The sequence below is a fragment of the Ambystoma mexicanum genome, chromosome 14 (assembly GCF_040938575.1).
Source record: "Ambystoma mexicanum isolate Mex_15411 chromosome 14, UKY_AmexF1_1, whole genome shotgun sequence".
Classification (NCBI taxonomy): Eukaryota; Metazoa; Chordata; class Amphibia; order Caudata; family Ambystomatidae; genus Ambystoma; species Ambystoma mexicanum.
Window position 1 is genome coordinate 286,540,439 of NC_090940.1, and position 20,378 is coordinate 286,560,816.

Here is a 20,378-nt window from a genome sequence, read left to right on the forward strand (position 1 = left end):
ACTTCACTCGGCACTGCGAGCTCGAGGCTCTTGCCGCATCTAATTGCAAAAGCGCTTCTTGGAGGAGGCGTGGTTTGCATTGCACGTGACTACATCACGTGACTTGGCTTCCCTTCAAAGCCCGGAGGCTGCCGCCCGCCCAGTGTGAGCGAGTTAATGGGATTCCTTGTGTGCTCCTAAGAGGCGCGTTGGAGCAGTCACTTTTTTTGAACTTCACTCGGCACTGCGAGCTTGAGGCTCTTGCCGCATCTAATTGCAAAAGCGCTTCCTGGAGGAAGCGTGGTGTGTATTGCACGTGACTACATCACGTGACTTGGCTTCCCTTCAAAGCCCGGAGGCTACCACCCTTGCGGCTTTAAGCCCAGCGGGGTCAAGCCCATTGGCTGTTGTGCGGCTGTTGGGGAGCTGGTGGGGCTGAAGTTGTGAAAACATTGTGCAGTAGTCAAGTAAGGGCATAGAGTTTGATGTTACTCCCTCGGGGTATTTATCAAACGAATAACTTGTATAGTATTTTAAAATTTTAGTCGAAATATATTGTTTTATATACTTGCATGGGATTGTTCGCACTGTTTACTTGTATTCATTTTTAGTACTGCAGCGTGCCATGGTATTATATTTTCTATTCTTGCATGGTCAAACAAATGATTGGGTAGGACAGCTTCTAAAATTTTTGTAACATCTATTTTATTCAATTCATATTTATATTTGATTACCTAGCTTCATAAAGAGTGGTGACTCTTTTGGGTTTATATAATGGGAGTCACACTCAGAAGTATGGGAAGTATCCCAGAGGAAACCACAGTACAGGGGGGTAGAGTCCCACCACAGGTGGTAATTTCTCTACCACATTTTCTCAAGTGACACCAGCAGTTAAAGTGGGTTCAGTTCCTTCCATGGGAGAAGAGACTCTGGTAGTTCCTCAGGGAATTTCCACTTCTCCAGGTAAAGATGTCCCCATGGATTTTGGACCAGAGCAAACTAATCAAGTGGACTCTATGGTAGAGGTGGTCGGAGTTATAAACCGTGCTTTGTTAAACATTGAGTCAAAGATGAACTTTTTGGCTGACGAACCAATGGCGGTGGAGCGAGATTTAGTATCAGATACTTCTATATTAGCTCCACTGTTGTCCCATGAGCTTTCTAGGAAAGTTCACGGCCCAAGAGACCCTAAATGGAAGGATTCAGTAACCGCAGTCTTCTCACCTAAAGAATGGGGCTATAAGGAGAAACTGTCACAGTACCAGTTTAATCATAAGCAAGAGAGGGAAATTGGTCGAGGGGATGAGGCTACCTCGCTAATAATTTGGGACAGTGAAAGTGTTAAATCAGGGGACAATGACTCCATAGTGGAGAACCCAGAGACTGAAGTTGAAGAAATAGAGGCTGAAGAAATAAAAGAAGTCTCTCAACAGGATCAGCTACCCCCAGTAGATGAGCTATCATTCCCAGTTCTTTCTGGAATCATGGACTCTATGGATAGAGGTTATGACACATTGAATTATGAAATTCGGGAACTTAGACAATCAATGAAGGAAGTACTGAGTAAAGTGTATTTATTGGAAGGTTACATAATGGCAGTCTCAGTCTTAAATACTGTAAGTCCAAAAAAGGTGGACAGTGACAGGGCTGGGGTGGTACAAGGTAACAGAATGGAACTTAAAAGTATGGAAACACAGGGGGAGAAGGTTGAGTTAAAGGGAGAAAGTCTTTTGGTAGTACCGGAGGTATCAGGAATAGCCCTCCCGTCGGTATCAATGTTGGGGAAGGAACAGGTACAGGAAAATAAGCTGCTGAGTAGTAGCCCAAAGGCGAGAAAATTTAATCATATTAACAAGCAGTATTCTCAGCAAAAAAAATCCAAAAACTGTAAGCTCCCACCTTCACAACAGAATAAAGGGTCACGGAAATTCCTGCGTAACCTAAGGTTGGCAGTGGACAAACATATGCAAATTGATAGAGATATATTAGATCAGAGAAAGAAGGACTTTTTTACAAACAGGAAAGGGGGTATAAACAAGGAATTAGTAAGGGTTAAGTAAGCTGATAAGGTTTCATCTGTGTTGGAAAATGTGCAGGAGGGGGGATAGTCCTTCCTTCGATCTAAGTAATATATCCGTTTATCCAGTAGACATGGAAGAGGTAGAGATTGAAAGGATTAAGGAATTAGGGGTCCTAAAAAACATTGAACCTGGAGTTGGGAAAGGAGTTGGTAAGAGTTGTATTTTGGTGGAAGGATTGTTGGTCCCACCGCGCACAACAGTAGGAAGGGGACTGGTGAATCCTTTGGTAGAAGTTCCAGAAACAGGAAATTTATCGGCTCCTAAGTTGTATGCAATTTTCTCGAAACCCGGGGTGGAGAAGACGGACTTGGGGAAGTTGCCTCCGCAAAGGGTTTCTCAAATAGTGCCTTTTCCGACCCCAAGATCAGTGGAGGAAGTGGGTCTGGGGACTCCAAAGTGTACGTTTTGGGATTTATCGAAGGGGGTGGGGGAGAGTATGGGGCAAATAAGATCGCCCAAAAAATGGAATTCAAGGCAAGAGTCAAATTCGCAAAAAAAAGATGCCAGTTAATGGTGAGCTAACTATCTTTTTGAATCGTTTGTTTGAAAGTTCAAATAGATACCCTCTAAATAGACATTATATCCTGGCTTTAATGCAGGAAATCCCAAATCTGAAATTGATATCCTCAGGGGACATTAAGACGGTAGAATTCATCTATGACGATTGCTTAGACATTGTAAGACTTCATTTAAGGTCATACTTAACAAAGGAAATAATAATGGGGGAGAGAGAGCGCTTCCTAGCCCTTGGTTTTGAAGTAACAGATACAGGGCCCTCAATTTTATCAAGTTTGGTACCCATCCACCAAGTAAAGAAAGGCAAGATACAAGATGAAAGAGAAAGATATAATAAGGAGATTTATAGTTCCAGAGGGTATACACAAGTTCCATTTGGTAGAGGGGTAAATCGGGAAAGGGAGGAAAATCGATTCCAACATACATGATGGTCTAACTGGTCATTAATTACATGGAATTCAAGAGGGTTTAAGAACATCATGAACAATCACGAACTTTTCTTAAATTTTGATATTATTTGTTTGCAGGGCCCAACGGGGAGCGAAGGGTAGGCCGTTTGGTGGACTTTTAATAGCAGTTAAACGTTCTTTGGGACTTTCAATGCAGGTAATTGATGTAGACAGGTCAGATATCCTGGTTGTACTTTTAGAATGGCAGGAAGATGATGAGAGTCCTGTAAGCAAATACTTTTTGGTAAACGTTTACTTTAGTCCCCTAAAGGATAAGTTGGAAGAAGCCTTGATGGCAATCTCTTTCACACTATTGGGAGAATTCCCAGACGATGGGGCCTCAGTGATAATTGTTGGAGATTTTAATGCAGAATGCCTAGATGAAAAATGGTATCTAGAGAACGATAGAAAGTCTGTCTGTAAGGAATCCCGGGAGAGAGGGAAGAGGATCATCCAGGAATTCGAGGCATGGAACTTAAGTATAATTAACGGCAACATACAGATGGACATTCCGCCAGCTTTTACATGGCAGAATGGGTTGTGGAAATCAACAATAGATTATATTTTCACTTCGCATGATCTAGCCATAAAAGGAGTATCCCTGGAAATAAAATCCCTGAAATGGAGTGACCACTCCCTTTTGGAATTTAAACTGCTTGGTGCGGCAAAATATGTTGAAACAGACACTGTGGGAGTCGAAATAAACTCAGGAAAGAATGAGGTTAAGTGGGTTCCTAGAATTGCATCTGCATTCTTGTCTGGAATCGTAAACTTGCCAGCAAATAAGATGGCCCGCCTATGTACAGCAGAAGGATTCCCTACCATGGTGAGGGAGTTGTTAGGTAGGTTAACAACAGATAGGGGTTTAACCCAGATGGTGGCAAGTAGGAAGGGTTCTCACTTCTTTAATGTAGAAGTTCAGGTACATAAAAAGGAACTACATCAAGAAGTGAGGCATCTTAGGAAGTCTGCACCTCTGGGTTATATGGAAAAGGTGAGGAAATTAAAACAAACATATAGGAATTGGGCAAAAGGTAGAAACTTTATATTATACATTAAAGATGCCAAGAGAATGCTGGCTTGTATGTCAGGGAATAGGCCTGGTACATTTTGGGACCTAATTAAACCAAAAGGTATACAAGATTATCTTCAGGCACAGGCGGTTAGTGACATTGGCTGGGTGAAACATTTCACTGATTTGTATAGGGTGGAAGGTTTGGACCAGTCAGTCACATGGCCAGAGGCAGATTGGAGGGGTGCTATAGAATGGGACTTGGAGGATTTAAAGAACTTGATAAAGAAAAACAAGTCCTCGAACGCACCAGGCCCAGATGGTCTCTCTAACCTGACCTACAAAGGTAATTTAGCAGTTTGGTCTCAGGTGTTGTCTGCTTTGTTTGTAGATATTTTGGCTAATAATTTGTTTCCTTCTACTTGGTCAGCAGCAACCCTAATCCTTATTTTTAAAGGTGGGGACAGGTCCTCTCCAAATTATTATAGACCTATATCCTTACTGGATGCTTCTAATAAAATATTTGCGAAAATACTGCTGAAAGCTTTACAAAAATGGACTGTGGAATCCGATTCCCTAGATGTTTTTCAGTCAGGTTTTTGGCAAGGGCTGAGTACATCTACTAACTGTATGGTGTTAGATCTACTAGCACACCAAGCAAAGATGCAAGTACAGCCAGTATTTTTCACCTTTTTAGACATTAGTAAAGCGTTCGACATGGTTAATGGGGCTCTTTTGTGGAAAAAACTGTATGATAGGGGGTGTCCGATAGCCCTGCTAAATATTTTGGTGGCTCTCCACACAAATACAAGGATTAGGGTAAGGTTGGATGAATTAGGTAACTATTCCCCCTGGATACAGACAAATAGGGGCTTAAGACAGGGGTGTGTCTTGGCACCCTTTCTCTTTTGCCTGTATTTACTGGGATTGGGAGGCTGTATGGAATCTGTAAAAACTTTCCCTCCAAGATTGGGTGCTATGGTTGTTCAATATTTACTTTATGCAGACGACATTGTTTTGTGTGACCTTACAGCTATCGGGCTCCAAAGAGCATTATTAGCCGTGGAGGGGTTTCTGGAAAAACTAGACGTAACACTAAACACTGTAAAATCAAAGGTTCTGGTGTTTAAGGGGGGACGGAAAAGTTGTAAAGTAATGCCCTGGTATTTGAAAAACGGCAAACTAGAAGTTGTAAATAAATTTGTGTACCTAGGGCTGGTAATTTATGACAAGTTCTCTGGTCCTGAATTACAGGAAGACTTAAGGGCAAAATTTGTAGGGGCCGGGGTACAACTTCAAATTTTCGATGGAAAATTCGGTAGATATTCTCTTTTACCAGTCCTAAAATTATACAAACAACAATTAACCCCAAAATTAATTTACGGAGCTCAAACTCGGAGTCAGCCGATTAAAAGGTCATTATTAGAGGGGCCATTATGGAAAGGTTTGCTCCAACTTCCGCAGTCAGTCCCTTTAGCAGGGATTCTGTTTGAACTAGGTTTGTTACCAATACAGACTATGGTAGATTGGGGCAAGTTTCAGTTGTTGGTAAATATACTGAACCCACCAGTGGCGTCAATATACAAACAATTAAATCTGGTAAGACTTCAGGGTGGCTGCAGGGTTCTCAGGGACTGGGTTTTGAATTGTCAATTAATGCTTCAACAGGCAAATATTCCAATGGAGGAACTGGAGTTGACACCAAAGGTTGCAAAGCTAAGATGGTGTAGACATGTATGGTCTAACTTGAGAACAGAGATAATGGAGTATAAATGCTTTGGGGAACATTTTCTTTGGTCATGTAAACGTTTCAATACACCAGCACCTTACCTTGAAAAACATCCGTCGAGATCCTTCAGGTCACAAGTGCTAAGGCTCAGGTTGAACTTGTTACTAACAAAAAAAGTACTGGGCCGTCGGGCGAATATTCCGCAAGAACAGAGACTGTCAGCATTGTAACAAAACCATCGAGACTTTAAAGCACTTGTGTGTGATTTGTCCCAAACTGATTGATTTGCGGTCTTGCTTCTTAGTAGGCTTGGTCTACTCCTCCGAGAATGAACTATGGTGGAGGATAATGAATTGTAACGAATTAAGTGTGACCATACATGTTTTAGAATTTTTAAGGAAAGCTGCAGTAATTTTATAAACGTTTGATATTTGTATGTTGGATTGTGTATTTGTGGATTGTATGTATATGTGTTAAAAGTACCGTAGTACTGTGGAACACAATAAAATAAATAAATAATAAATAAATAAAATTGGTGCAATTATTAACATCCATGATCTAATTAAATCTTGGTCGGATAAATACGGACATATCTCATAACCCAAATGCAGAAAAAAAGGGAGCAAAGGTGAGGATGTAATCCACCGCATGGAAAGTATAGCAATGCACCCTAGTAATACATTTGGTGTTTGTTTCAACAAATTCAATATAATCTATATCCTTAGTTGAGATGGTTCTCAATGAGGGATTTTCACCTAGTAAGGAGAAGATCTGAGCTTGATTGAGATAATCAACATTCAAATCAGAAAAACCAAGGACCACGAAAGTCGCTACATACGGAGGATAAAATGGGCTGACCGGTTGATTGTTTAACTAGCTTATTATTAGCAATGCTCAAAGTGAATGATATTGTAACGCTCACCTGATTCCCACGGAGGCGCGGGTCTTGGCAGGAAGGTGTCCGTAACACGAAACGTGATGTGCAGGATTCGGTTGGCTTCTGGGGTCGAACCTCTCCGCACTGTGTGTCGAACTCGAAGGGTGAGGTTTCTGCAGGTGAAATAATATGGGGATTAAAGGTCTGGGTTGTTGAATGTCCCTATCTCTCTCCTCCCAGCTTGTCTGTTGAACCCCCCTCCCAGGTCAACTTGCTCACCTTAGATAGATGAATGCTGGGCTCTCCATCTGCGTCTAGTGCAGGGTGCCGTTGCCAGTTCCTTCACTGGTGAAACGTTAGCCTCTTGACTTCAGAGGATGAGTACCGTCGTTGTCTGCACGACTGGTAAGTTTCTGGACACCTTTAGTCTTTATAGTCTTTTATGCGTGGCAGTGAAGCGCCTGGAATTGAGTAAGTATGGCAAGCGCTCTTACTGTCTCTTTCTTTGTCTTTGCAGGCGACGCTGCAGAAAGAAGAAATCCAGAATCCGCCACGTGCCGGTGAGTGCTGTTGTCTATGCAGGTGAAGATGCAGCGTGAAGAATCCGGAATGCACAGCGTGCCGGTAAGTAGAATAATGCTGTTTATCTTTGTGCAGATGCAGCGTGAAGAATCCGGAATGCACGGCGTGCCGGTACGTAAAATAATGCTGTTTTGTCTTTGCAGGCGAAGGTGCAGCGTGAGACACGGCCGCTGCCGATGGATCAGGTAAGCAAACACTGCGTGTGAAAGTTCGTTCTGCTAACCTGTTGTTTCTGATCTTTTGCAGGTGCTGATGTTGCTCGGGTACCGGAATGGTGAGTATAATTCTTGCAGGTTCAGGATCTAAAGAAGAAAAGCTGGAGTAGACTCGGTGAGCGTTCTGCTGCAGATGCAGAATAACGCGAAGCACGTTTCATCAATCGGGTGTGGTTTAAATAGCCTTGGAGTGATGAGGCGTCTCCTTCCACGGCCCCGCCTAGGTAAGAAAAGTGTTCCTGCTTCCAGAAGAGTTCCAGTGGAGTGGTGCTGCCCCACCCAGGTAAGAAAAGTAGTCCCAGTTCACCGAGGACTTTTAAGAGTCTGGCAAGTCAGCAGCATGGTCTGCCGCAGGTAAGTCCACCCAAGCATCTTCACACCAATGATGAGCCCGGCGCTTCCAGTGCCGGGACCGAGGCTTCTGAGGAGCCTGGTGCCACCGGCGCCAGGACAAGGTCCAAAAGGTCCCTGTGGGGACCGGCTGGTGCCTAGGATCAGGGTAGGGGCCTGCTTCCAAGGACGTTGGGCTGATCCTGGCTCCTTGGAAGCAGTGATCATGACAGATATTCTAATATTGTATAAGTCACAGCAAAGTCACCATTCATTGTATTGTTTTTCAGAATCGGTGATGCAATGCTTTGTTGGTCAATAGATGTAGCAGGAATATTGTCCGCTGAAAATGGCTTCGTAGATTCTCTTAAAATCCAGTTGTCAAGATTAGCAGTTTCTTGCCTTTTTTCTTTTTTCATTTGGCACTTACCCTGTTTAGTGCCATAGCCAGGAGTTATGATGTCAAACGTCTCCACATTTTCAATAGGAATACAACTAGTATTAGTAAAAGAACTGGTTTTGTTAGCTGACTGTTTTTTTGTACACTTTGCATTCATGTGGTTCTTAATTTTTTTTCCTTTGCCAGTTTGCATCTTTATTTTTTCCTTTCTTCTTGTGTTTCTTCCTCAAGATCCTTTGATTAGTTTTGTGCAGGATACTCGATTCCATAGCATGTATGTTTATCATACCAACTATAATATGGCATTTTACTCGATGTCGACTCCATCGAGTAAAATACCAATTCCCTCGAAAACATCAAGACCATCCTCGAGTATAATCGACTGCCTTTGTGATTATGTCGAGACCCATGACGTCTACATCGACAACTCTGACTCTTTCTCAAACAATGATGACCAGTATGGTCCCTTCATCACATGAAATGGGTTTCACACCTCTCCCACGCTCTGATTATTTCAGAGCTTTATCTTCTATTTATGAGGAAGAGGAAGACTCTAATTCAGAAAGACCTTTTGGTTTACAATCCACAAGACCTGCTCTACCAGAAGAGCTGATATCCCACAGTGTCCCGATGAAAAAGGTACCTCACATGTGTGGGTGCACCTACCGGGGCGCAAAAGGCGAAGCCGAAAACATGGCTAACCCCAAGTCTTTTCCGACAGCTGAATTTCAGGATTTTTTCTAAAGTGCATACCGTACAGATATGGGCCTAGGGTGTTCAAGCCACCAAGGAAAACGGGGAACCCCATGCATTTCTGAAAAGAAGACGCACGTGGGAATCCAAAGATGTCTGACTTGGGCAAATCTCCCCAGAATATATTACCCACAAGCCCTGCCAAAGACCCACATGGGAGAAGGATGCCCAAAGCCAGGGACATTACCGGAGCTACGGCTGGCCTGCGTTACAGCTTCTCCCCACCAGGGAGTCCCTGCAGTGTGTCAATACCTCCCTGAAGGGAAAGGTTGTAATGCACCCCAGCCGCAACTCCAGGACGGCTGGAGGTGATGTCCCCGGCCTTGGACATCCATGTACCATGTGGGTGTTCCATCCCCTAAGCACAGCGGCAGCTCCAGGGTGCGCCGGCAGGATCCCCATTCCTCCCCAGGAGTGTCATCTGTAACGTAGCACAGCCAGAGGTGCAGCCTGAGCTTGCACACTGACAACCCACATGGGAGACACCCACTCCCAGGGAAACACCAATGTTTTGCTGACATGGGGGGCAATTTGTGGCCTGCCCCTGCAAATGTGTCCCAGCCGACCAAAATATCTGCCCAGATGGCCCATTCCCACCCACACCACCAACAATCCAGCCCCAGTCTCACCCACCCCACTGACAGTGGGCCCTAACCATAGAATAATAAAAAAACAGTACTCACATAACGTTGCAGCTGCTCGCGTGCAAAAAGCTGTAAACAAAACAAAAAATGTGTTACCTACGGTCACCTCAGCAAAAACAAATCTACACTCATACTTTCCAATCATACCCCCCTTGCAAGCCATCCCTGGTGGTCTACTAACCCCCCCCCCCCAGTGAAAACACATTTGCCCCTTCCTACGGGCAGAAATCTGCCCCCAGGGAGGGCTGCATGAGGTGCCCCCCACACTTCATTTGGGGTGGGGGGAGAAGCCCACCCCAAAACGTTAGACAGGCCCCCAATGGATGGGGCAGTAGGGTTTGGGCACCCTGGGGGCAGATTGGCACACCAATGTGCCCATCTGCGCCAAGGGAAGTTTGGTAAACAAAGAAATAAACTGAAAATTGTAGGCTGCACTTTAGGGGGGGGGCTGAGGGGCACCCTAAACCACTGGGGAATTTTGTAATGTGAAGGGGGGTGCACCTCTCCACCCCCACCCCCAAATAGAGGGGTTGGGCATCTCATGTAGCCCTCCCAGGGGGCAGATAAGGGGTGACGCTCTCATGCACTCCTCCCTGGGATCAGGTGTCCCATCCTAGGAGCAGATATCTGCCCCAGGGAGGGCTGCATGACATGGCTCCCACTCCATTGTGGGAGGGGGTTGAAGGGGCCACCACCCCTTCCCATTAGAAAATTCCCTGGCGGTTTGGGGTGCCCCACAGCCCCTCTAAAATTTGGTCTACCATTTTCACTTTTTTCCTTTGTTTACCCAACTCCCCTTGGTGCAGATGGGCACAATAGTGTGCCATTCTGCCCCCAGGGTGCCCAAAACCTACTGCCCCACCCATTGGGGGGCCTGTCCGACATTTTGTGGTGGCCCTCTCCCCCCAAATGCTATGTTATGTTATTTTGCATTTATATAGCGCCTTATATACCATTGGCATGGTCTGAAGGCGCTGGTAGGTTGAACGCCCTTGGGAACCGAAGTTCAGGCCAGTAGGGAGAGTCAACGGCGCGTGTGCGCACCGGGTATGTGTGCAGCTGGTGTGGTATTCGTGAAAAAGCTGCTTCTTAGCGGTAGGTGTGGTGGTTGAGATCAGAGGTATGTGTTTGTTCTGGCAGGATTTATCCAGAACGACTGTGGCTGCGTTAGGCCTGAGGAGAACGCCTGGCTGGGCGGTGTGTCACCAGCAGTATTTACTTAGAATGATGGGGAGTGAGCGGAAGATGTTAGTATGAGAACAGTTATACCGAATGGTGTCATAGTATCTGTGTTCTAGTTGAGTGGTGGTGTAAAGAAGAGAGTAAGCGTGGGGTGTGATATGGTGGGTTACATGCTTTTTCAGACGTTCCTTGCATTCCAGACCGTACTATGTACGTTGCGCAGTTCTATGCGCTCCATTCCGTTCCATCCGCTCCCCGGGAGCCCATCCGCTCCCCGGGAGCCCATCCGCTCCCCGGCACCCATCCGCTCCCCGCACTCATCTGTTCCCTCACTTCTCCGCTCTATGCACTCATCCGCTCTATGTACTGATCTGCGCAATGCATTTTTGTTTTCCACCCATTCAATTCATCCGCTCCCCGTACTCATCCGCTCCCCGTACTCATCCGCTCCCCGTACTCATCCTCTCAATGCATTCTTGCTTTCCACGCATTCAGTTTATCTATTCCCTGCACCCATTCGCTCCGCACACTCATCTGCTCTAAGCACTCATAATCCAAATCTAATCCTGGTCTATAAATTTGTCCGCTCTGTAACCTCGTCCGCTCTGTAACCTCGTCCGCTCTGTAAACTCGTCCGCTCTGTAACCTCTGTAACCTCGTCCGCTCTGTAACCTCTGTAGCCTCATCCGCTCTATGCGCTCATCCGCTCAACCGCTCTATGCGCTCATCCGCTCTACGCGCGTCTTTATAGTCATCAGATTTTCTACTCATGTAATCTTTCACTCAGTGCATTCATCTGTTCAACATGCTTCATCAATTCTAACTATTTCATTGACGCCATTCGTCTTTCCCTCTTCATGCATTATGTGCATTTTAGCAGTTTACATCTTATTACAGTTTCCCTATGATTTACTCTTATTAACCGCTTTACTGTTTTGAACTACATTACTCGTTTAATTCAGTTTGTCTTTCTAGTTTATATTCGGGTCATTAGCTGTCAATTTCTTATCTCAGGAAGTTTGTTGGGTTGGTGTCGTTGGGATGCTGATTGTCTGTTTGGGTTAGTTTTGTTACCGGTTGGTTTTTAGGGGAAGAGCCAGGTTTTCACCAGTTTACGGAAAGATGTTAAATCCTCGGTTTGGCGGATGTGGGGTGGGTGTGAGTTCCACAGGGTGGGGGCCAAGGCTGAGTATGCTGATCCGCCTAATCTGACTGAGTTTGTTTTAGGAATGACAAGGAGGCCGGCTGAGATTGATTTTAGGGTGCGAGGGGGGTGATAGGGTTTTAGTTTGTCTTGAAGATATTGAGGTCCAGTTTTATTCAGTGCTCGATGGGAGATGCATAAGGTTTTGAAAGTCACCCTTCGGGCTACTGGAAGCCAGTGCAGCGTCTTAAGGGCCAGGGAGATGTGGTCTCACAAATCACAAATTCTTTGTAATGTTTCACAAAAAGCAATACCACAAGCCAAAAACGGAGCCATGGTACACAGGACTTTTATGCTTACGGCCTAAATGGACATACTTAGCATGTGTAAATAAGGAAAGAGCACAGGCAGACCTTTTGAAGGGTAGGTGGCTTGTGCAGGTTACAAAAGCCTATCGTGCCTAAAGCAGCAACTAAATGTAGGTCCCATTTGGGAAATGAAAGTGTTGTGTGACAAAGTGCAGCAGCAAATGTATGAAAACGCTATGAAAACCAAGAGAACACACCAAATGTCCTACTTTCCCGCGTTCCCACAGGTGTCCTGAGGAAAACGGTATCTCACATGTGTGGGTGCACCTACCGGGGCCGAAAAGAAAGTGTCGACCGACCGTCCACAATTCCAACGGCAGTCCCATGGAGCCCTGGGAGGGTCCCTGCCTGTTCCCTGAGAGCATTTCTGTAATGCTGCCTAGCCAGACCTCCACGATGGTCGGGGGTGATGTCCCTGGCCTTGGGTGGCTGTCCCTCATGTGGGTTGACCGTCCACAAGTCCAGCGGCGGTTTCATGGAACCTCAGCATGCTCCCCCTCTTTTCCCAGAGGGAGAAGGTGTAACGCAAGTGGAGGTGAAGTGGAGGCAAGTGAAGTTGAATGGAGGAGAGACTCTGCAAACTTATTACGGCGTTCTATTTTTGTGTCATTGGTGGTGCGTTTGAAAGTTAAGCTAAGGAACTTCCACTGAAGCTGCGGTGTGAAGCCCTCTCAGCCTTAGCCTCCACCCCGAACGGACTCGTCAACTCCCTCTACAGAACCTCACTTGCTCCGTTTAGTTCTCTTTTTAGTGAAAAAGTTCTGGCTCTTGATCTATTTGACATTTTGATGTTTCAGGAGACCTGGTTAAGGAAATCTCCCCAATGTGATGGCCACGTGGCTTTACTGAATCCCGCTCCTAAGGGCTTAATGGGCCGACCCTATGCTGGCCTTTTAACGCTAATTAAGATTGACTCTGGCTGGTCTGTGGTGAAAGTCAAATGCCCCAATCCTTATGTCCAGATCCTTCTTCTAAAACAAAAAGCGGATACTTCCAGCTTATCGTTGATCTTGGTGAACATATTGGTGAGTAAACATGGGGAAAGAGATGAAATTTATGGACTCAATAACAAGTTTTATTGATGAGGCTCTGTGCGAAGGGGAGGGGGTGAAGATCGTGATATGTGGAGATATAAATAGCAGGCTCCTTGATAAATCGGGTCCACTGTTAGAGAAGAGCAAATGGAATGAAAGAGAAAAGGAGTGGATGACTAGCATGGAGGCAAGAGAAATGCACATGCTAAATGCCCAAACGCAGGGGGACATCCCGGGGGGTTAATCATGGAGGTGCGGGAAGTTGGAGTCTTGTATAGATTACTGCTTTGTTTCTGAGCTCCTAAGAGAGAAGATCGAGAGATTCTCTATTAGGCCTCAGAATTTTAGCGATCATGATCTGCTGGCTATATACATCTCGGGTGGAATGCAAGTGAAGCCTTGAAAAAAATGGGAGCAGTGGAACTAGGCTAGGGTTGAATTCGCCTAGGACTGAAACCACAGGAGGTGGTGAAAGTTTGTGAGTTCACTCAGAAAGGGGATCCAAGGTCTAAACCAGATTGGACACAGAAACATGTGTATGACCCAGAGGTTGTGGAAAGTTGAAGATTGATGGAAAAGATGGTAAAAAAGATGGGGAGTGACGAGTTAGATCATAAAACAGAAAGGATAAGGAAAGTCTGTGAAGCTTACAGAAAATGGTGTAAGAACTCGAGGATATTGCGCTCCCAGAGAGATGCAGAGTCCGTACTCAGAGCAGTTTGCACCAAACACTCCCAAAATATCTGGGAGCTCATTAATAATGGTGGTGTATTTCGTCAAGCCAATACATTGGTGGCTGTCTCCCATGTGGTTTGACCATCCACAAGCCCAGCAGTGGCCTCGGCAAGGTCCCTGTCCTTTTCCGGAGGGGGAAGCTGTAACGCAGGCCCGCCAGAATACCAGCATGGTTGGGGGTCATGTTGCTGGCCTTGGGCACCCATCTCCCATGTGGGTTGACCATCCCCAAGTGAAGCGGCAGTCCCAGGGAGCCCTGGCAAGGCCCCCCCTCCCTTCCCGGAGGTAAAATTCTGTAATGCAGCCCAGTCAGCGCTCCAGGATGGTCAGGGGTGATGAACCCGGCCTTGGGCTGCTGTCTCCCATGTGGTTTGACCATCCCCAAGCCCAGCAGTGGTTCCAGGGAGCCCCGGCAGGGTACCCAACCTTTCCCAGAGGGAGAAGCTGTAACGCAGGCCAACCAGAGGACATCACCCCTAACTGTTCTGGAGTTCTGGCTGGGCTACAGTACAGCTTTTCCCCCGGGAAGGGATTGGTACACTGCTGGGCCTACCTGGTGGGGAAACGCTGTGATGCAGCCCAGCCAGCACTCTAGGACGGTGAGGGTTGATGTCCCCGGCCTTGGGCATTCGGTTCACTTGTGGGCCTACCTTCCCCAAGCCCAGCGGCAGTCCTAGGGAGCCCGGGCAGGGTCTACGTCCATTCCCAGTAGGAGAAGCTTTAACGCAGGCCAGCCACAGCTCCAGGATGGTGGGGAAGTCATGTCCCTGGCATTGGGTGGCTGTCCCCCATGTGGGTTGACCGTCTGCAAGCCCAGCGGCGGTTCCAGGAAGCCCTGGCAGGGTCCCCATCTTTTACCAGAGGCAGAAGCTGTAACGCAGCCCGGGCATGCAGATAGTTGACCCACATGGAAGACAGGTTCCCAAGGCCGGAGACATCACCTCCGACCATCCTGGAATACTGGCTGGCCTGCGTTACAGCTTTTCCCTTCAGGAAAGGACGTGGACCCTGTCGGGACTCCCTAGAACCGCTGCTGGGCTTGGGGACGGTCAAACCACATGGGAGACAGCTGCCCAAGGCAAGGACATTACACCTGACCATCTTGGAGCGCTGGCTGGCATGCGTTAAAGAATTTCCCTCTGGAAAGGTTGAAACCCTGCCGGGGCTTCCTGGGATTGCCGCTGTGTTTCGGGATGGTCGACTGACATGAGAGACTGCCGCACCAAGGCCGGGGACATCACCCCTGCCCATCCTGGAGCTCTGGTTGGCCTGTGTTACAGCTTCTCCCGACCAGGTAGCCCTGGCAGTGTGCCAATACCTCGCCGGAGGGAAAAGCTGTAACGCAGCTCAGCCAGAACTCCAGGACGGTTGGAGGTGATGTACCCGGCCTTGAGCATCAGTGTCCAATGTGGGTCCACCATCTCCAATCACAGCGCTAGTTCCAGGGCGCCCTGGCAAGGGCCCCATCTTTTCCCGGAGGGAGAAGCTGTACCGCAGGCCCACCAGATCTCCAGGAAGGTGGGGGCTGATGTCCCCGGACTTGGGCGGCTGTCTCCCAAGTGGGTTGACCATCCATAAGTGCAGCGGCAGTCACAGGGAGAACTGGCAGGGTCTCTGTCCTTTCCCGGGGGTAGAAGCTTTAATGCAGGCCAGCCAGAACTCCAGGAAGGTGGGGGGTGATGTCCCCGGCCTTGGGCAGCTGTCTCCTATGTGGGTTGACCATCCCCAAGCCCAGCGGTAGTTCCAGGGACCCCAACAGGGTCCCTGTCCTTTCCCAGAGGGAAAAGCTGTAACGCAGGCCAGCCAAAACTCAAGGATGGTCAGAGGTGATGCATCGGTCCTTGGGTGCCTTGTCTCCCATGTGGGTCGACCGTTGCCAAGTTCGGCGGCAGTTCCGGGGAGCCCCAGCAGGATCCCATTCCTCCCTGGAGGTGATATCTGTAATGCAGCACAGCCAGAGGTGCAGCCTGGTCTTGCAGACGGTCACCACCCATTGGAGGCAGCCACTCACAGGGAAACGCCAATGTTATGCTGGAATGGGGGGCAATTTGTGGCCTGACCCTGCAATTGTGTCCCAGCCCACCAAAATAAGTCCCCAGATGGCCCACTCCCGCCCACACCACCAACAATCCAGCCCCAGTCCCACCCACCCCACTGGCAATGGGCCCTAACCGTACAATAATAAAAAAAACAGTACTTGCATAACATTGCAGGTGCTGGTGTAGTAAAAGCTGTAAACGAAACAAAAAACATTTGTTAACTATGGTCAGCCAAGCAAAAACAAATCATAACTACTACTCTGATCACGGCCCCTCTTTCAAGCCATCTCTGGTGGTCTACTGACCCACACCCCCCAAGTAAAAACACTTCAATTGGATTGTGTCCTCCAAAGCATTCCACATCTTTGACATGTAATGTCCACAGCTGTGCATTTCGGAAACTTTTTCAGCAGAGGGCGTCCTGCTTCGATGACGTCAGGTCGATGTTCCTCGAAAGCCTCTGTCGAGGGCGACGTCACCAGATGTTATAAATAGAGCGCCCTTAGCCTCAGTTCTGTTTTTTCCGCAAACGTGTTGCTTCGTGAAACTCGGCGCGTCTCGTGTGTTCATCGTTGAGATGTCTTTTTATTCTACCCCTCTGACTCTGCGGTCTGGCTTCAAGACCTGCCAGGAATGCAAGTCGAAAATGTCGATCACTGACCCGCATCTCATTTGTTTGTGGTGCTTGGGCGATGACTCGAAATGTAGCTGACTGCCAAGGCCTTGCGGGAGCAGAAGGGGAAGCTCCAGGTAGGTAGGGTTCTAAGCCCAGTAAATCCTGAAAATCCAAGTCGAAGTCCAAAGGGGTGTCCACTGACGACTCGAGGGGTGACTCTCCGCGTCGGGTGGAGGCCCAGGGTTCTCGGTCCCGGAGTGGTTAACGCCATTCTTTTTCTTTGTCGCGGCATTTACCGAAATGCCGTCACCAGTTGTCTTCCCCGTCCTCCTCAGAGGAGGGAACCGCAAGGAAAGTGGCATGCCTGATGAAGTCCTCGACTCCGGAGGAATGGGCTGCCTTTAAGGAGCAAATGTTCTAATGAAGCCGGCCAGGATCAGTCTGGTACCGTGGCTCGCACGCCTTCAGACTCGGGTCCGCGTCGCGACTCGCATAGGGAACCTTCGAGGTCCTGCTCGGACAAGGCTTTGGAGAGTCGAAAGAGACATGCTTCTAGGTTTCGGTCCTCGTCCCCAGCGAGTCCGCTGCAACCTTCTAAGGGCTTGATGATGGCGTCGAGTCGGTCGGCACTGTGTCCGTCGGACTCGAACGTCGACGCTTTGCCATCTTATCAGACCATGGCGCCATTGGCACCAGAGTTGACACTGAAGCCTTCGGCGCTCTCGACGTTGAGGTTGTCGATGCTCTCGGCGTCGAAGCCTTCGGTGCTATCGGCGCCTTTGGGGATTTTGTCCTGAAATTTGCCTTTGGAGTACCCTGATTGGTGGATCCTCGTAGGATGGCTACGGCGAAGTCCTTGAGGCCAGTTTTGGACTCTAGGACCTCTTCTGTCACCAGGCCTGGGTTTCAACTCCCTCTGGCTGACCTATATGAAGAGGAAGAAAGGTCTAAATTTGAGGACCCTTGTGAACTTGATGGAAGCTCCGATGTTTTCTGGAGACGGTCAGTCGGAGTTGAAGCAGACCCTCCATGATGCCAGTGGGTTGGACTCTTCTCCGGAAGTGGAATTTGGTAGCCCTGAGCCTGGGGCTCATGCGGAGTCTTCATACAGGAGGTTCATGGCTAGGGTCTTGGAGTATCTTGTCTGGTCCAGTCCTCCTGAAGACTTTGTGCAGGATGATCTAACGGACATCTTAGATCAAGGTCCGTCTTCTTACCCGGTTTTACCATTTCATCTCACCTTGCAGAAAAGGGTGGCTGCTGCTTGGCAGTCTCTGGAATCTCTTCCGGCTGTTAATCAGTGTTCGACAAAGAAATACCGCTCTTCCGTTAACGACCCCAACTATTTATCTACTCACCCCACTCCGAGAGTTTGGTGGTTCAGGCGGCTACGGCCACCTCGAGGCAGGCGGCATACCCTACCTTGCCTTCTGGATAGGGATGACAAGCGCTTCGACGGTTGGGCCCGGAAGGTATTTTCTGCTTGGAGCATAGCCTTGAATCGGCCAACTCCACTTGTGCCTTGGCAAGATTTTCACACACTCTGTGGAACTGTGTTTCTTTAGCAAATGAGCATATTCCAGAGGGGGAAGAAAGGGATGGGTTCCTTGATCTCATGAAAGACGGCATGGATGCCATGTGCGAATCCCTTCTTTCGGGCTTGGATACGGCCAACAGTGTTAGCCGATCCATGGTTGGGAGCACCTTTATATGCAGATTTGCCTGGTTGGAGAAGTCTGGTTTTGCTCCAGATGTGCAGGCCCGTCTTCTTAACATGCCCTTTGATGGCGCACATTTGTTTGGCAGCATGGCTGACGAGAGCCTTGAGAGGTTGCAGACCTTGAAAGCTGTGGCTAAATCTTTAAGCGCAGCTGTGCGTCAACCACCGCCTTTTCGTCCTAGGGGACAGCAATGGAGGGGCGGTTCTTTTAGTTACTACTCCTCCTTTGGTAGAACGAGAGGGGCCGCCAGTCGAAGGGGACAGCGAAAAAGTACCTGTGGTGGTCGGGGAAATCGCGTTGCAAAAGCTGCTCAGGCAGACTGTCTCAGCATCTCAAAGAAAGACGAGCCATTACTTCAGATGCGTGGGTTCTGGATACCATAGCCCACGGCTACTGCCTTCCCTTCCTTCAGCGGCCTCATGACAATCCACCGGGGAAACTCTTTTTGAAGTTTCCGGATCCGCTCCTTGCGCAGGAAATCCTAACCCTTCTGGAGAAAGGCGCTATAGAACTGGTGCCTGTAGTGGAGAGGAACAAGGGATGGTATTCCCCTTCTTTTTTGATTCCCAAGAAAGACGGGGAATTGAGACCCATCATGGACTTAAGTTGGTTGAACAAACTTCTCAGGAAGGACAAGTTCAAGATGGTTACTCTTTCTCAAGTCCTCCAGGCCCTTTAACTTCAGGATTGGTTGGTGTCTCTGTTGGTGTCTCTGGACCTACTGAATGCTCACTTTCATGTGCTGATTCATCCCAAGCACAGAAAGTACCTGAGGTTTGCGGCTGGCGACTCGCACTTTCAGTTTCGTGTCCTGCCATTCGGATTGACCTCCGCCCCGAGGTCTTCACCAAGCTAATGGTGGTGGTTGTAGTGTACTTCAGGCGAGTGGGGATTCACATCTACCCCTACCTGGACAGCTGGCTGATCCGGGCACGCTCTCCTGAGCAAGCGTTGGATCACCTTGGTCTCACCTGCTGCACCTTCCACAGGCTGGGCTTCTCCCTGAATTTCAAGTAGTCGCATCTGACACCTTCCCAACAGCTCCAGTACATTGGGGCTGTGTTAGACACGTCCTTGGGGAAGTGCTCGCCTCCCAAGGTGAGGGCTCATCACATTGTACAGATGGTGGACAAATTTCAACATGCCCAGAGTCTCCTGGCTTTCGAATTCTTTTTTCTTTTCTTTTTTTTTACCATAAGTTTTTATTAACTTTTCCAATAAATGCAACTGAGAATTTCAACAGACACAAATGAAACAACCCCCATAGTCCCCCTCCCACCCCCCATCTCCCGATCCAACAGGTCCCCTATTTTCCAGGGTTGATATGAATAAGAACTGCACACAAAGTTCTAACCCTTCTAAAGTCTTTCGGCCAGAGTACCAGGGCATCTCCAGGAGTCAGGATCCAAAGCCGACTTCCTCTTGGATTAGCTGTGGATAAGTGACCCAACTCATCCCAGATCCGATTCGTCCTGAGGGCTGATAATGCCCAGTAGTTCCATAGCTTTGGGACACCACGCGCGCAGGGCCCCCGCTTTTAGGAAAGTCAGTATGCTGGCCCAGCCCGAGGAGAATCGCATGTGTTGGCCCTGAATAGAGTAAGTGAGCCATTCAACCGCCACCAGAGACCACAGCTTAGCAACCCATTCGTGTTCCTGAGGGGGATCCCTCGATTTCCACCTCCGGGCTAGTACTAGCGCCGCTGCCATCACCATTATTACATAGAGTTTGCAATCCCTTCTCGAGGAAGGTGATGTAAGCAAGCAGTTCAGGCCCAGTAAGGACAAGCCCCTATTTTGGCTCGGCTGAATTCCCAGCACCTGGGCGACGGCCTGATGGACCGGAGTCCAGAATGAGTCAATTATCGGACATTCCCACCACATATGATCCCAGGAACCATCTGAGCCGCATTCCCTCCAACACAGCCTCGAGACATTGGGGTATACTTTATTTAACCTGGTTGGGGTTAAGT

The 20,378-nt window shown here is 48.1% G+C and overlaps 1 protein-coding gene across 4 annotated transcripts in view; it reads left to right on the forward strand.

Moving 5' to 3' along the window:
• The window catches only part of KLHDC2 (kelch domain containing 2), a 1,007,914-nt gene that overhangs the window by 232,525 nt on the left and 755,011 nt on the right, over nucleotides 1-20,378 (forward strand). The gene's annotated exons all lie outside the window — the stretch shown is intronic.